At 48.2% G+C, this 14,713-nt stretch overlaps 1 protein-coding gene across 6 annotated transcripts in view; it reads right to left on the bottom strand.

Moving 5' to 3' along the window:
- FRS2 (fibroblast growth factor receptor substrate 2) overlaps positions 1-14,713 on the bottom strand; it is a 620,941-nt gene that overhangs the window by 491,870 nt on the left and 114,358 nt on the right. For all 6 annotated transcript variants that reach the window (XM_069629345.1, XM_069629344.1, XM_069629343.1 and 3 more), the window contains one exon: positions 12,916-13,129. The gene's annotated coding sequence lies outside the window, so the exon portion shown is untranslated. The remainder of the gene's footprint in view (positions 1-12,915; positions 13,130-14,713) is intronic.

The following is a 14,713-nucleotide window of genomic DNA, read 5'->3' as shown; positions in this document are numbered from 1 at the left end:
TCTGTGCACTGGCAACATTAAAATATGAAAGTATGCATCTTTCATGTCCAGTGTTGTCATGTAATCTCCCTGTGATAGCAGTGGGATCACTTCCTGTAAGGTCACCATACGAAACTTTTGGGGGTTGACAAACTTGTTCGCTGGGCGCAGATCTAATACAGGGCGCATGGTTAGAGGCACGACCTCTATGGCTCCTTTTTCCAGCAGTTGGTCCACTTCTTGGAGAAGGATGGCGAGGTGTTCTGGTGTCATGCGGCGTCCCCTCGGGGGTCTGTATGTTGGGGAACTGTTGAACTCTATACAGTAGCCGCGGGCTACGGTGGAAAGTACCTGATGTTATTCCCTCCCATGCTGGAAGAAAGGATGTTAACCGGCCCCCGACCGGTGTTGCATGGGAGGGGACGCAAATCTTCGCGTCACTTGGTGGTGTTGGTGGCTTGGGAGCCTCTGGGGGTGGAACCCCGGCCTCTCCTTTTGCCACGGCGTTGACCCCTCTGATTGTACTGGCCACTATTACCTTGGTAGTTGCTGGCAGAATACTGTTGTTGGTTTTGTTGCTGGCGTTGTCCACGAAAAAAGCACTCATTACCAAATCCCCGCCTGTTAGGGGGTTTTGAAATTTGGACTAAGGTCTTTATTGTGTCAAATTCTTTCTTCGCGTTCTCCAGCGCGTCACCCACTGCTCTCCCAAAGAGGTTGGACTCCTCTATGGGCTTATTAATAAGGGATGCTTGTGTTTCCGCCTTAAATCCGGAATTGCGAAGCCAGACGTGACGCTTCAGCAAAATTCCTTGTACCAAAGTGCGGCCAGCCATCTCTGCTGCATCGAGGGTATTCTTGGCGATGCGTTGGTTGACCAGAGAGCCCTCGTTAACTGTAGCCAGCAAACAAGTCCTTAGGGGTTCGGGAACTTCTTCGATGTCCTGTTTGAGCTTTGCCCATTGAGCATCAGCGTAGCTTGCCAATAGGGTATTATTATTGGCAATTCTGGTAGAGAATGCTGCAGAGGTGGCGATTCTCTTGGCTAGGGCATAGAGCTTCTTCCCCTCTTTATCTGGGGGTGCCTCGCTGGAAGATAGTGGGACTCCTGCCCTTTTCCTGGTGTTGGTCACGACCAGGGTGTCCGGGATTGAGTGACCCTTAATATATAATGGGTCTGATTGAGAGGGAGAGAACAGTTTCTCAATCCTCGGATTGACCCCTCTCACCAATGCAGGAGTGGAAAGAGAAGGGGTAATATGTCTCTTAACTGAGGCGAGGATGGGGATAATTTAGCTAGTGGGGGTTTTTTCCTTGATAATCCTCTACCAAAAAAAAAAAAAAAAAAAAAATCGGTGTCTGGGGTGACCTCCCCAGTTTCAATTTCAAAATGTGCTGCTGCCTTCTTCAGCAGTGCACTGAAGGTGGGTTGATCATCAACAGGCGAAGGGTTCCTGACTGGTGTAGTTTCAGTAGACCCGATGACTATACTGCTACTGCCTGTGTCTGTCGACCTAGCTGGTGAGGGATTTGGGTCGCCCTCGCCTGTGTCCTCCTGGAATTCTTCCTCACCTAGCTTAGTGTCCTCGTGAAAACCTTCCTCTTCTCGTTGATCTACAACATAGGTGAACTCATCTTCCTCCTGGAAGAAGGTGTCTTCCTCAGTGAGATTGTAAGAGTATATGTCCTCCTGTATGGGGTTATAAAACTGGTATTTAGCCCTTGGACTCTCCAGGGGTGCCTCCCTTGGTCTCAGGGTGCCCTGTCTTCTGGGATGGACATGTCTGGGAATGAAAAAGGAGTTTATTCCTCCTGTGGTTGTCTGGTTCTGTCCCATAACGTCGAAGAAAGTGAGCCTTCGCCTTCTGAGTAGCCTTCTCGCTGGCTAGGGCCTTCCGTCGGCGTCGGGAACTGGCCTGGTCTGTTTTCCGGCGCTTTCGGCGTATCTTTGGCCTTGTGCGCGGTTTTCGGCGTCTCACTCGCCGTACGTCTCTGGCCGTCCTTAGATGCTATGCGCGCGAGGCTTTCGGCGATCATTCTCTCTTCCGAGGGTTCGGTCGCCGTCGCGCTATGAGTCCTTGCTCGTCGAGTCCTTGATGGCAATGTGAGCGCTCTTACGATGCGCGTCGCCGGAGGTTTTGGTGTTAGCGCCCTTATTTTTAGAATGCCCAGTCGCGGTGGCGGGAAGGGCTGACGACCCTTACGGTCGGCGGAAGACGCCAGTGGGCCCGGTGTCCCCGTTGGCGCTATGGCTGCCTTCGTCTTCGACGAATGCGTGCCGGGGGGTACGTGCTTTGGTGTTTTTCCGTGTGCATCCTTGTCGCCGGGGTGTTCATCCCCATAAGCTGGGCATGAGCCGGGCTTGTCGGGGCCAGGGACGGACGACTAGGAGCGTGAACGCTCCTTTGAGAGGTCTACAGCCTCCGTTACGGGGGCTGTGTAGTCACTGTCCTCGTCACATTCGGCGGCCTAGGCAGCGGGCGAGGAGTCAGCCCTAGACATGGCGTAGGCCGCCCACCTTTTGACCCTGCGGTCTTTTAGAGTTTTGGGCTTTAGTAATTTACAGGCTGCACAGCCGTCCTCCTGGTGATCGAGGAGTAAGCAACGTTTGCACCTTTTGTGCTTATCCTTCCAGGTATATTTACCCTTGCAAAGCGGGCAAAACCTAAATGGCGTCCTCTCCATAACTGAGGGAAAGAAGTGTGACTACAACCTCGAAAGAGAGGGAGGGGAAAGAGAAAGGCATTCTTAAAGAGAAGAAAGAAAGACCACAAAACCCCACTCTCCCTACTGTGTATGGCCGGCGAGGCCAGGCCACGTGTTCGGCAGCGCCGAAGGATCCCCTCCGCTCGTCCTGCCGTCTGCTCGGCGGAGAAACAGCTCTGCGTCGAGGGAGGGATCTACGTTATTGATATAAATATTAATGACAAACGACCAAAGGTCGAAGAAACTATTTTGCAATGTCTCTCTAGGAGCTCCCCATAAAGGCGACCAGTAGCTGGGCGGAAAAAAACAATCTGAGGGACCTCGACGCGTGAGGGATTGTGGGTACAACGCACGTCACTATAGGGATAGTGTTACAGACACGCCTTGTCGACGTCCCCTTTTCGACTACGAAAAACAAAATGCAATACTCCGCAGTGACCACTGGATGTCGGACTTATGCACAGCATGTGATTCTAAGCAGATTAACAAACATCAGAAATATTGTTTAATTTTTCCAATAAATCTTTTAAATTGCAAAACAAACCTACGTCTTGGCTCAGTGAGATCAGGGGGATTCATAGAGTGTGGTGTTATACAAGGGTTTATCATCCAGGGTATAACTTTCTATGAAAATATATAAATAAGGGCTTCCCTTGAGCAATCCCAGACAAGGCAATGACTTAGTAGGAGTGCTTGATTGGAGTCACTTAACAGGGCTCCCCCATTTCTGGTAAAAAGAAAGCTGGTGGGGGAATGCTGCTGAACGCCATTGTCGTGGTGGTGGGTGGCACAGGAAGGTTGAAATAAATGGATGAATAGGTGGCAGTGCAGTGATGAGTGGTGGTATTTGCAAACACAGACTGACTTATACTTGGTCTAAAGGGTACTGGTTAACTCAATGTGCCGAAAGGTATAGTTTTAATATGTTTTAAATGATTAATTCTTGTAACAGCTGCTCGATAGTTAATTGCAAGGAGGATATAGTAGCAGCGTTACTGTGGTTTCCTTTGCAGTGTAGTATTGCGTAGCCCTTATACACTGCAATACAGTAGTGATTGCTGAGCTGTGTGGCATTGTGTGCAAGCTCAGGCAATATTCATATAGAAAGAGGGGTGGGGGGGATTGCCGAATAGGGGTCGCTCAGCTGAAAGAGCTGCAGGGGATCTCAGAGTGATACATTCCCCTTAATGTTGGGCCTGATGAGCTCATTGTGGTCGGTGCAGCAGCACAGTCCGGTAAGACTGCGCAGAGGCGGCTGCGGGCCTCGGGGGAATCTGGCCATCCTCGTCGCCAGGTTTGTGATATATAGGGACACAGAAAAAGGTTGATTATTGATGCACACCTCAAATTAAATGGCAATGAAACATACATTTAAGAGATGCTGTAGATTAATTTTAGGTGCGGGGGAGGAACTAAGGCCATGGCACAAGACCCCTACAAACAAGAGACGATTGGAATGAGGATTCAACAAGGGAACCCTCCCGTCCCCTGCACACTTTAGGATGTTCGGACTAAGTCCACTACTGTTTTCTCATATTAATACAAAAAACATATAAACCAAAGAATTCAGTTGTGTGTTTTTATAGCAAAAGTTTATATCTAAAGTGTCAAATACACAATATTTCAAAAAAGGAGAAACATTTACAAATTCAAGAAGCAAAGCAGTGCAATAGTAGGTCACAATAAATTTGAAACAATGGTGGAATCCAATTCATGTGGCAACGCGTTTCGAGGATACTTTCCTCTTCTTCATATGGCCAAAATTGAATTCAGTAAGCAAAGTGTTCGAGGGCATCGGGTGCAGATAGAGATCCTTGGTGGTGAATCAAGCACCACCAAGGATCTCTATCTGCACCCGATGCCCTCAATTCACCACCAAGGATCTTTTTTTTACCTTCACACTGGTTAACAACATCTGTGATGGGTCTGGCCCACTCAGCGTTTCCTGGGTACACCACAGGAAACCAATCGGCAACAAATCCACAAAAAGAACTCTACAGAATCAAAGATCAAAAACCATACATCCTGCAAAAAAGGTGTCATCCCATCACAAGCACTATGTGACAACATCACCAACTACCTTACAACAAAAATTGAAACAATCCAACAGACCAAGCGGCACAACTGCAAACGCAACCACGGAACCACAAACAACCCACCAACCACAGCACAAGTCTAATTTGAACCAACAGACGAAGAAGAGGTTTCCTCCACACTAATAAAGGACACCAACATTATCAGATCGCCAAGCGACCCTTGCCCCCCTGGCATCTACAAAGTCGTCCTCACCCAAAGCATCCGAATAACACTTCCGAGTTCTGATGAACACATCCCTAAACACAGGAATAGTACCAAAATCATTCAAATTGGCTTCCATCAAGCCACTGATAAAAAAAAAATGAAATGGGAAGCGCAGAAGACCCCGGTAATTACAGACCTATATCCAACCTGCCCTACCTGGCAAAAATACTTGAGAACTATGTATACAAAATTCTACTTCGCTTCGTAGAAACAAACTGAATACTCGACCAAGACGGCTTCACACCCATGAGAGTAACAGAATCAGCACTCCTATCCATATGGGACGACTTAAAAATAAATGCAGACAATATCGCCCAATCTCCTCTCATACTCCTCGGCACATCAGAGGTGTTCAACACAATTAATCACACAACTCTAAATTGAAATACTAGAGGAATGCAGTGTAGAAGACTGCCTTAAAAGCGCTAAAATCCTTCCTCACAGAATCAAGCAGATATCTGCTCCTAGGAAGGGGCATCTGACCACAGGGAGGGATGCATGAGGTGGGGCCTCCCTATCTGACGCCAGGGAGGGATGCATAAGGTGGGCAATCCATTTGTGGTGGGGGGGAGGGGAAAGAGTGCCACCCCCCCCCGTTGCAGTACAAAATTCGCTGCCAATTTAGGGTGGCCCTCAGTCCCCCCTAAAAAGCAGCCTATGATTCTGTATTTTCTTTGTTTACCCAACTTCGCTTGGCGCAGATGGGCACATTAGTGTGCCAATCTGGCCCCAGGGTGCCCAGACCCTACTGCCCCATGCATTGGGGGTCCTGCCCCACCTTTTGTGGTGGCCCTCTGCATTTCCCAAAAGAGGACACCCGTGGGAATGCGCAGAGGTCTGAAATGCACAAAGCGGGCAAGAATTTATTACCCAGAACCCCAGACAAAGTGAACATTGTGTTTTTTCCCCACCAAATATCACACTTTGTCGGGGATTGTGGCTAATAAAAACTGGGGCAATTTGCGCAAGGCAGACCTCTGGATTCCCACGGGTGTCCTCTTTTGGGAAATGCATGGGGTTCCCCATTTTCTTTGGTGGCATGGACACCCGAGGCCCATAACTGTATACTGTGCCAGTCGGCAGAGAGTCTGAAATTCCGGTCTGAAAACAGACTTGGGGTCATTTGTGTTTTAGGCTTTCCCCTTGGCGCCCAGGTAGGTGCACCCACACATGTGAGGTACCGTTTTCATCGGGACACCTGTGGGAACGCGGGACGGTAGGCCATGTGTTGTTGGGGGCGTGTTTTGATGGGTGAGCCGAGTGAAATGTGCGGAAAATGCGTTTTTTTCCCCCACATTTCGGACTTTGCGGGGGGTGTCTGGGTACTAAATTCTGGGGCGATTTGCCCAAATCATACCACTGCGGATTCCCACGGGTGTCCTCTTTTCGGAAATGCATGGGGTTCCCTGTTTTCCTTGGTGGCTTGGACACCCGAGGCCCTTATCTGTATGGTGTGCCGGTCGGCAGAGAGTCTGAAATTCCGGTCTGAAAACAGACTTGGGGTTACTTGTGTTTTAGGCTTTCCCCTTGGCTGCCAAGTAGGTGCACCCACGCATGTGAGGTACCGTTTTCATCGGGACACCTGTGGGAACGCAGGACGGTAGGCCATGTGTTCTGTTTGTGTGGTTTTCACAACGTTTTGACCCATTTTCTGGTGCCCTTTGTCACACAACCCTTTCATTTCCCAAATGTGACCTACATTTAGTCGCTGCTTTAGGCACCATACACTTTTGTAACCTGCACAAGTCACCTACCCTTGAAAAGGTCTGCCTGTGCTCTTTCAAAAAATGTATGCTTGCCGTTCCTCACCACATTGGTTTTCCCGATTTACACATGCTAAGTGCGTCTGTTCAGGCCGTGAGCGTAAAACTCCTGTGTACCATGGCTCAGTGTTTGGCTTGTGGTATTGCTGGTTTTGTAAAACACTACAAAAAATGTGTGCTCTCCTAACTGCAAGAGTCGGGGGGAATGTAGCGGGGCATTGCTTTTCTCAAAATTCATAGAAGCCATTGCTATACCAAGCCAACCATGTCCAACACATACCTTTTTTTCAGTTATTTTCCCGCTTTTCCCACCAATCTATGGCAGTTTCCCCTACCTAGTTGTTGCCTCACCTACGCAAACACCCCTTCCTAAACTTGAAATTTTGACTACTTTTCAGAAATATTGCCTTTCCGTCCTCCAAATCGGCTTTTCTACCCTTTTCTTCCATTCCGTCCATCCATGTCCAATTGGCAAAAATGGCCAAAATCTCCTACCTCTCACAAAACGGTTGATAACCACATCAAAATAATTTTTTTCCGTTTCCACTCAACCTGTTCTTGAAAGCCAGGAAATCGGGAAATTCAGCACAGCAAACCATTCGTTCCTAGCTCTTACAAGGAAAAAAAACACAGGCTACTTTGTACATCAGTTTATTGGCATTTTTTGAAAAAAAAAACAGTTTTCCACCTTTTTGGGTATTTTCTCTCACCCCCTACAGCAACCTAGGATTCCTGGGTGGCGTTACGATCGCCTACATGTGGGAAAAAAAGGAGCCAAATTTGGCCGGGATATCTCATGTAACAAAAAAGTTAAAAGCCATTGAATGGCCACATACCGAAATCACCAAAAAGGCCCTGGCACTGGGGAGAAATACCTATGGCACTTAAAGGGTTAAAGTCTCCAAGCAAGAGACGTTTGGGGGCGGGGAGGAGATTCAGAGAGGAAAAGGGAGGTAGGTCCGGGGGCCTATAGATGGTGGCGAAAGTGAGGAAGAGGGTAGGAGAGACACCCTGTTTACAGACGAGGCATTCAAAGGTAGAGTAAAAATGACTGGGCATTATAGTAGCAGGAATCCATTCAGGGAAGACAAGAGCAACTCCATCTCCACACCGATTAGTCCTGGGTTTGCAGAGGATCTTGTAGCCTTCAGGAAGGAGAGTGTCAAAAGCAGTGACAGAGCTGGCATTGAACCACATTTCAATGAAAGCGAGGACCTCAAGGTCAAAGTCTTCAAGGAGGTGACAGATGTCAGAGTGTTTAACAGCAGAGCTAGAATTGAGGGTAGCTAAGTGAAGCTGGTTGCCACCTTTAGAAGGTTTTTCCGAGGTGGGTTACGGGGACGTGGTACACCCCTCAGTGGGGACAGAGGCCAGAGGTGTTGCATGGGAGGGGAGGATGTTAATGAGACGAGAGATGCCTGTCCAGCAAGAGGAGATTGGGCCAAGAGCCCTGGGCCATGATAGCGCTGTTTTGGTAGACATTAATGATGCACCTAGATGAGAAGTACGCCAAGAGAATTTACCATCTGGTTCCATCATGGGCAAGGAGAAAAAAGGGGATAGAACAGAGACTGTATGGGGAGTCCATAGGTCAGGAGAAGGGACAATGAAGAGGATGTCTGTGATAGTCTGTCTGGAGGAAGCATTGACGTAGGTATCAGCAATGAAGGGGCCTGGGTTGGAGGCCAGGAGCGTGCTTATAAACGTTTTCCTTCCAGACATCGTGAGAGAGGTAGGATAAGTGATAGAGTAACAGAGTAGATAGGGGGGACAGAGCACCATGAGTACAGAGGGGTAAGGGGGCGGGGGTTGTCAGGAGTCAGGAAGAAGGACAGCACTGTGCAGGGGGATTTCACCAAGCAGCCTAGCAGCCAACAGGCAGATGAATAAGGTCCTTTGAGTAGAGTTTAGACAAGGGCAACACATGTAGGGGTTGGACGGACCAGTCCGTAGCTTGTGCAGCAAGTATTTGGAGGATGGTGCATCTCTGCACAGGAAAACAGTAGAAAGAAGTAGGGAGCAGGCTGCCAAGGCCTGAAGAAATGGTCAAGTGCTGAATGGGCCTCCGGGAGAAGTAACTGCTCAGGAGAGAAGAGGAAAGCTTTGTGTGCAGAGGGGCGACCCAGCACAAGACAGAGGACTAAGGGCTGCCTCCGAGGGAAAGGGGCGATGGTTGCTTGACAGAACACAGGGATCAGAGTGTAACCAACAGATTATAGGTCCCACCAGGTGAGATGGGATTAAAAGGGTGCTTATCACAGCAGGGAGCCCCAGTTTAGTGCCTCAGGCCGCTCGGATGCGCAGGGGCCCTCCCATGCCGAGATAGGGGTGTCCAGGACCCCTTTAGGGGGCCGGCGATCACCTTCTGGCTCTGCCTCTGTATGAAAGAAAGGCTCACCCAATCAAGCGGGTGGGCAGCGGGAAGCAAGGATCAGATGTTTCTGGGACTGCGTGGGCAGCCATGTTGGAAAGCCCTTGCCAGTCCGGTGTACTGCAGGTGCACAATGAAGTGAATTGCGGGCAAGGCTGAGAGTGCCAGCAAGCTACTGCTCTTCTGCTCTTTTGGCCTGCACCTCAGGGGGGCTTTTTAAGCCAGTCTCCCTCAGGTGTGGGTCATTTGTGTTAATGATTTGACTACTCCTGCAACATTGAACCTCTTCAGCCCTCTTCCTTGTCCCAGTACTTGGGGAATTACGGGACTTGAAGTCCCTAGTGATAAAGTAGCATAGTAGGGATCACACAAAGCTGAAATCCAACCCCTGGGCTATGTGAGGAGGAGATTCCTCCTCACGGCCCGGGGGTTGGATTTCTTTCAGGTTTCACTTCGGCGTGTGTAATGCACGGCGACCTGAAACCGTTATTTTCACTGCGGCAGCCATTTTTAGCTGCCGTGGTGAAAATGAAAGGCGAGTCTCGACCTTTCTCCCCCTCAATCTGCGCACTATTGTGCCGTTCAGATCGGGAGAGGTGTCGTTGGAAAGGGGAGACTCTCCCCTTTCCAACACCTTTTTTGGAGCATTGCTGGGCGCGGATCGGGCACAGAGCGCTCTCTCTATCCGCGCCCAGCAATGCCACTAGACAAGCAGGGAACAGTTTGTGAAGTTTGCGGAGAGGGGGCTACTACTATGTAATGGTCCTCCCCCCCCCCAGCCCCAAAGCATGGTGCTGCAGGTTTGGGCCCATCTGCCCCTAGGGAAGGGGACCTAAATAAAAATAATAATCAAATGATTTCAGGTGGGGGAGGTGCCCACTAGACCACCAGGTTTTTTTATATCATGAAAGAGGGGTGGCCCTCTCGCCCCACACCCCAAGTGGATGGGGGCTCTCATCTAGCCCTCCCTAGGGGCAGATTGCTAGTGCAAAAAATGTGTTTCTACTGGGGGGGATGGGTGAGGGTCAGTAGACCACCAGGGATGGGTTGAAAGGGTGGCTGTGATCGGAGAGTAGTAGTTATGATTTGTTTTTGCTGGGGTGACCATAGGTAACAAATGTTTTTTGTTTACAGCTTTTTCTACGCAAGGAGCTGCAACATTATGTGAGTACTGTTTTTTATTATTCTACAATTAGGGCCCATTGTCAGTGGGGTGGGTGGGACTGGGGCTCGATTGTTGGTGGTGTGGGTGGGCGTGGGCGGTCTGGGGAGGTAATTTGGTGGGCTAGGACACAATTGTATGAGCAGGCCACAAATTGCCCCACATGCTAGCAAAACATTGGCGTTTCCCTAGGAGCAGCTGTCTCCCATGTGGGACTTTGCCGGGGCTTGTCGGTAATAAATTCTGGGGCGATTCGCCATGTCGGGCATCTGTGGATTCCCACGGGTGTCTTTTCTGAAATGCATGGGGTTCCCCGTTTTCCTTTGTGGCTGTGACACCCCAAGCCCAAATTTGTAGGTTGGGCTCCCCAAACCCTTTGGTGGATAGCAGTGGCTTAGCCTTTTCCCTTTGCGCTCAAGTAGGTGCACGCACACATGTGAGCTAACGTTTTCGTCAGGACACCTGTGGGAACGCGAGAAGGTAGGACATGTGCTGTTTGCAGCGTGTTTCGGTGGGTTGGAAGAGTGAATGGTCTGCAAATTGTGTTTTTCTTACCAAATTTCGGACTTTGCCAGGGATTGTGGGTAATACATTCAGAGGCGATTTGTGCATGCCAGACCTCTTGATTCCCGCGGGTATCTTCTTTTCGGAAATGTATGGGGTTCCCCGTTTTTCTTAGTGGCTGCGACACCCCAGACCCAAGGTAGGTTGTCCACAAGAGCAAAATCCCTCAAAATCTGCTCTGCCGAAAGACTTGGGGTTACCAGTGATTTAGCTTTTCCCTTTGCACCCAGGTAGGGGCACCCACACATGTGAGGTACCGTTTTTGTCGGGACACCTGTGGGAACACGGCAAAGTAGGACATTTGTTACGTTTTCTAGATTTTCATAACGTTGCGACACATTTGCTGCTGCACTTTGTCACACAACCCTTTAATTTCCCAAACGTGACCTACATTTAGTCGCTAGTTTAGGCACTATACACTTTTGTAACCTGCACAAGTCACCTATCCTTCAAAAGATCTGCCTGTGCTCCTTCAAAAAATGTATGCTTGCCCTTCCTCACCACATTTGTTTTCCTTATTTACACATGCTAAGTGCGTATGTTTAGGCCGTAAGCATTAAAATCCTGTGTACCATGGCTCTGTTTTTTTGGCTTGTGGTATTGCTTGGTTTGTGAAAAATTACAAAAAATGTGTGATTTCCTAACTGGAAGAGTCGGGTAATGTAGTAGAGCATTGGTTTTCTCAAAATTCACAAAAGCCCTTGCCTTACCGGGCCAACCATGTCCACCACATACCTTTTTTTCCTGTCATTTTCACAATTTTTCCCCAAACTATAGAATTTTTCCCTACATAGTTGTTGCCTGACTTGCACAAATCACCCCTTCCTAAACTTGTAATTTTGTCTACTTTACATAAATGTATGCCTTTGTCTTCCCATTTAGCTTTCCTACCCTTCTCTTCCATTCCGTCCACGCATGTCCTATTTAAAAAAAAAAGGCCAAAATTGTCTACCTCTCACAAAACAGCTGGTAATCTTATCAAAATATGTTTTTTTGGTTTCCACTCAATCTGTTCTTGAAAGCCTGGAAAATGACAAATTCAGCACAGCAAACCATTTGTTCATAGCTTTTACAAGGAAAGAAACAGGCTTCTTTGTACATCATTTTTTTGCCATTTTCTGAAAAATGGCCAACATTTTCTCCCTTTTTGGTTATTTTCTCTCATTCCCCTGCAGTAAACTAGGATTCCTTGGTGGCGTTATGACCACCTACATGTGGGAGGGGGGGGGGGGGGGGGGGGGCAAATTCGGCCGAGATATCTCATGTAACAAACAAGTTACAAGGGATTGAATGGCGACATACCGAAATCACCAAAAATGGCCTTGGCACTGGGGGGAAAAACCCTTGGCCCTGGTGTTTCACAACAACTATGGAAAATGTGGTGGCAGCAGCTCTCCGGAACCAGGGACAGTGGATGGCAATAGTTCAAAACATGATTTTTCACGTAGCGGGAAGCTTGGATGTGGTGAAACAAGTGAAGATAGCAATCCATTTATTGCAGAACCTAGATTTCATGATAAAACAAATTATACCCAGCAGCTAGATTTCCTGGGCTGTGAGTGGACATGGTGTCAGCAACGCTGCAGCTGCCATCGCGCAAAGGGAGGGCCATCAAAAGGGAGTTTTACTCCATGAGAGGAAGAGTGTTCAACATGAAAAACAGATTCAAGAGAAAATAAATAGTCCACTTTTCACAATAAGAATGGAAGCCTTTATGTGGGTGCCATAAACCGCAAATTTACATGGGCACACGAAAGAAGGATCTCACTATTCCTGAAATGGGTGCAGCTGTGGGATGGGTAGAGATTAAGAACTTTCATTTTATAAGTGTTGAAGTCTCCTTCGCGTGAATCCAAAACAAGCAAAACATTATTTTGAACAACCAAAATTTCCTGTGAAATGGGTAAACCATGTGGGCGGCTAGAGAACCTGAAGATTCCTTTGTCCTAGACTTAACCTTTGAAAGTTCTGTACTTCTTTCCTCCCATTTAATGTCACTTGCACGCTTCAATGGAAAAAATGCAACTGCAAAATGTTCACAAATTCATAGATCTATGGTTTAATTTTACCTGGACATGACCCGGTATCACTGGAGAATGTCTTGCACGAAAAGACGAAGAGAGGTTTATCAGAGGCTGTCACAAACAGTTCTACATACAGTTGCAGTGAAGGACAATGTTCAATTAGTTCAGCTTGCCCATAAGATTCCTTTCAATGTTTTCAGCAACCAGACATTGAAATCATGGCCAGATACGGGAAGTCAATATTGTAAAAATCCAATTCCTGAAACGAAAAATACACTGACATTAATTTATTTCTTAATCTGTTTCCACAAGGTACAGCAAGAACTTTGCCACTGTAGCATTAATTGAAACAAATGAAAAATAGGTTTCATAAAAAACCCATCTTCTAAAAAGCATACTAGTCTTACTACACTCATGTTCGAAGCTTGCCATTAACAGGGTCAGCTCTCCCACCACTCAACCCAAACAATAGTAATACTTAAAGAAATTATTTTTCCACATTTCAGTTGGCCAAAATGGGTGAAGAAAACTTCAAACTGTTGTATGCAAACAAGTTCAAATAATAACATGAACAGGCAAACAAGGAACACGTTACTTACCTTTAACTGTTGTTCTCCAGCATGGGTCTGGCATGGATTTACATGCTCATGAATATTCCCCGTCAGGCTAGGAATCCTCGATAAAGAAAAAAATCAGTTTCAGTTTCGTTTCTGAACTGTCTTTCTACTAGTAACCAATCACTGGTCTCTGAGTCACACTGCCCCCAGCCAATGACTGCCCTCTACCTAAGCCCCTCCTCTGGCAGCCATCTTCAGATTTGGTAGCACATAAAGTGGCAGTAGGACCAAGAGAAGAGCCGCAGAGGGGTTGGAGGGAGGGTTTGCATGTGAATCCATGCCAGATCCATGCTGGAGAACATTTATGGGTAAGTAACTTGTCCCTTCTCCAGCATGGGATCTGGCATGGATTCACATGCTCATGAATACAAGTATACATAGCAGTACACACATGCACAACCACAGGAGGTGGCAAGGCTCAACATTAAGCATTTCAACAACTCAACATTAAGCATCTCTTACCTCCTCACCAGGCTCACCTTCAAGCAAACAGGGTGCGCAGCACTGCCTGGCCGACTCTGGACTCCTCCCTGGAATCCCGGTAGACGCAGTAGAATCTCATGACGGTGTGTGTCGACCTCCACGTAGCAGTCCTGCAGATGCAGCATGGGCACACCAGACAGGAACGCCGTGGTAGCAGCAATCGCTCTGGTTGATTAGGCTCTTGGACGGCTAGGCAAGGGTCGGTTTGACAACCAGTGAACGTGCATGTTGCAGACAGAGAGCCATCTGGAAATGGAAGCCTTTGAGAAGGTCTTCCCTTGGTTCACAGGTCCAAATTTCACAAACAGCTGTGATGTCTTCCGAAAACTCTTCGTGCGGTCCACGTAGAACTTCAGCGCTCTAGCCACATCCAGCAAGTGCAAAGTCCTCTCAGCCGGCGACGGGAAGAAAACAGGTAACACCAAGGGCTCGTTGAGATGGAAGTCCGACAGCACCTTGGACATGAAAGAGGGGTGCGTCCTCAGCACTACCCTCGTTTCGTGGAATGTCAGGTATGGAGGTTTACAGGAGAGGGCCTGGATTTCTCCCACTCGGCGTGCGGAGGTGATGGCCACAAGAAACGTTGTCTTCCACGATAGGAACTTCAGCAGCGCCGAATGCAGAGGCTAGAATGGCGGCCCCATGAGCCTGGTCATCACTATGTTGAGCTCCCACGCCGGGGCTGGGGCCGGAGCCTTCACCGGCGGGAACGAGCAGAACAGTCCTTTCATGAACTCCTTCAC

This window comes from Ambystoma mexicanum, chromosome 12 (genome assembly GCF_040938575.1).
Source record: "Ambystoma mexicanum isolate Mex_15411 chromosome 12, UKY_AmexF1_1, whole genome shotgun sequence".
Lineage (NCBI taxonomy): Eukaryota > Metazoa > Chordata > Amphibia > Caudata > Ambystomatidae > Ambystoma > Ambystoma mexicanum.
The sequence above is the reverse complement of the archived record's forward strand: the minus strand, read 5'-3'. Positions and strand labels throughout refer to the sequence as shown.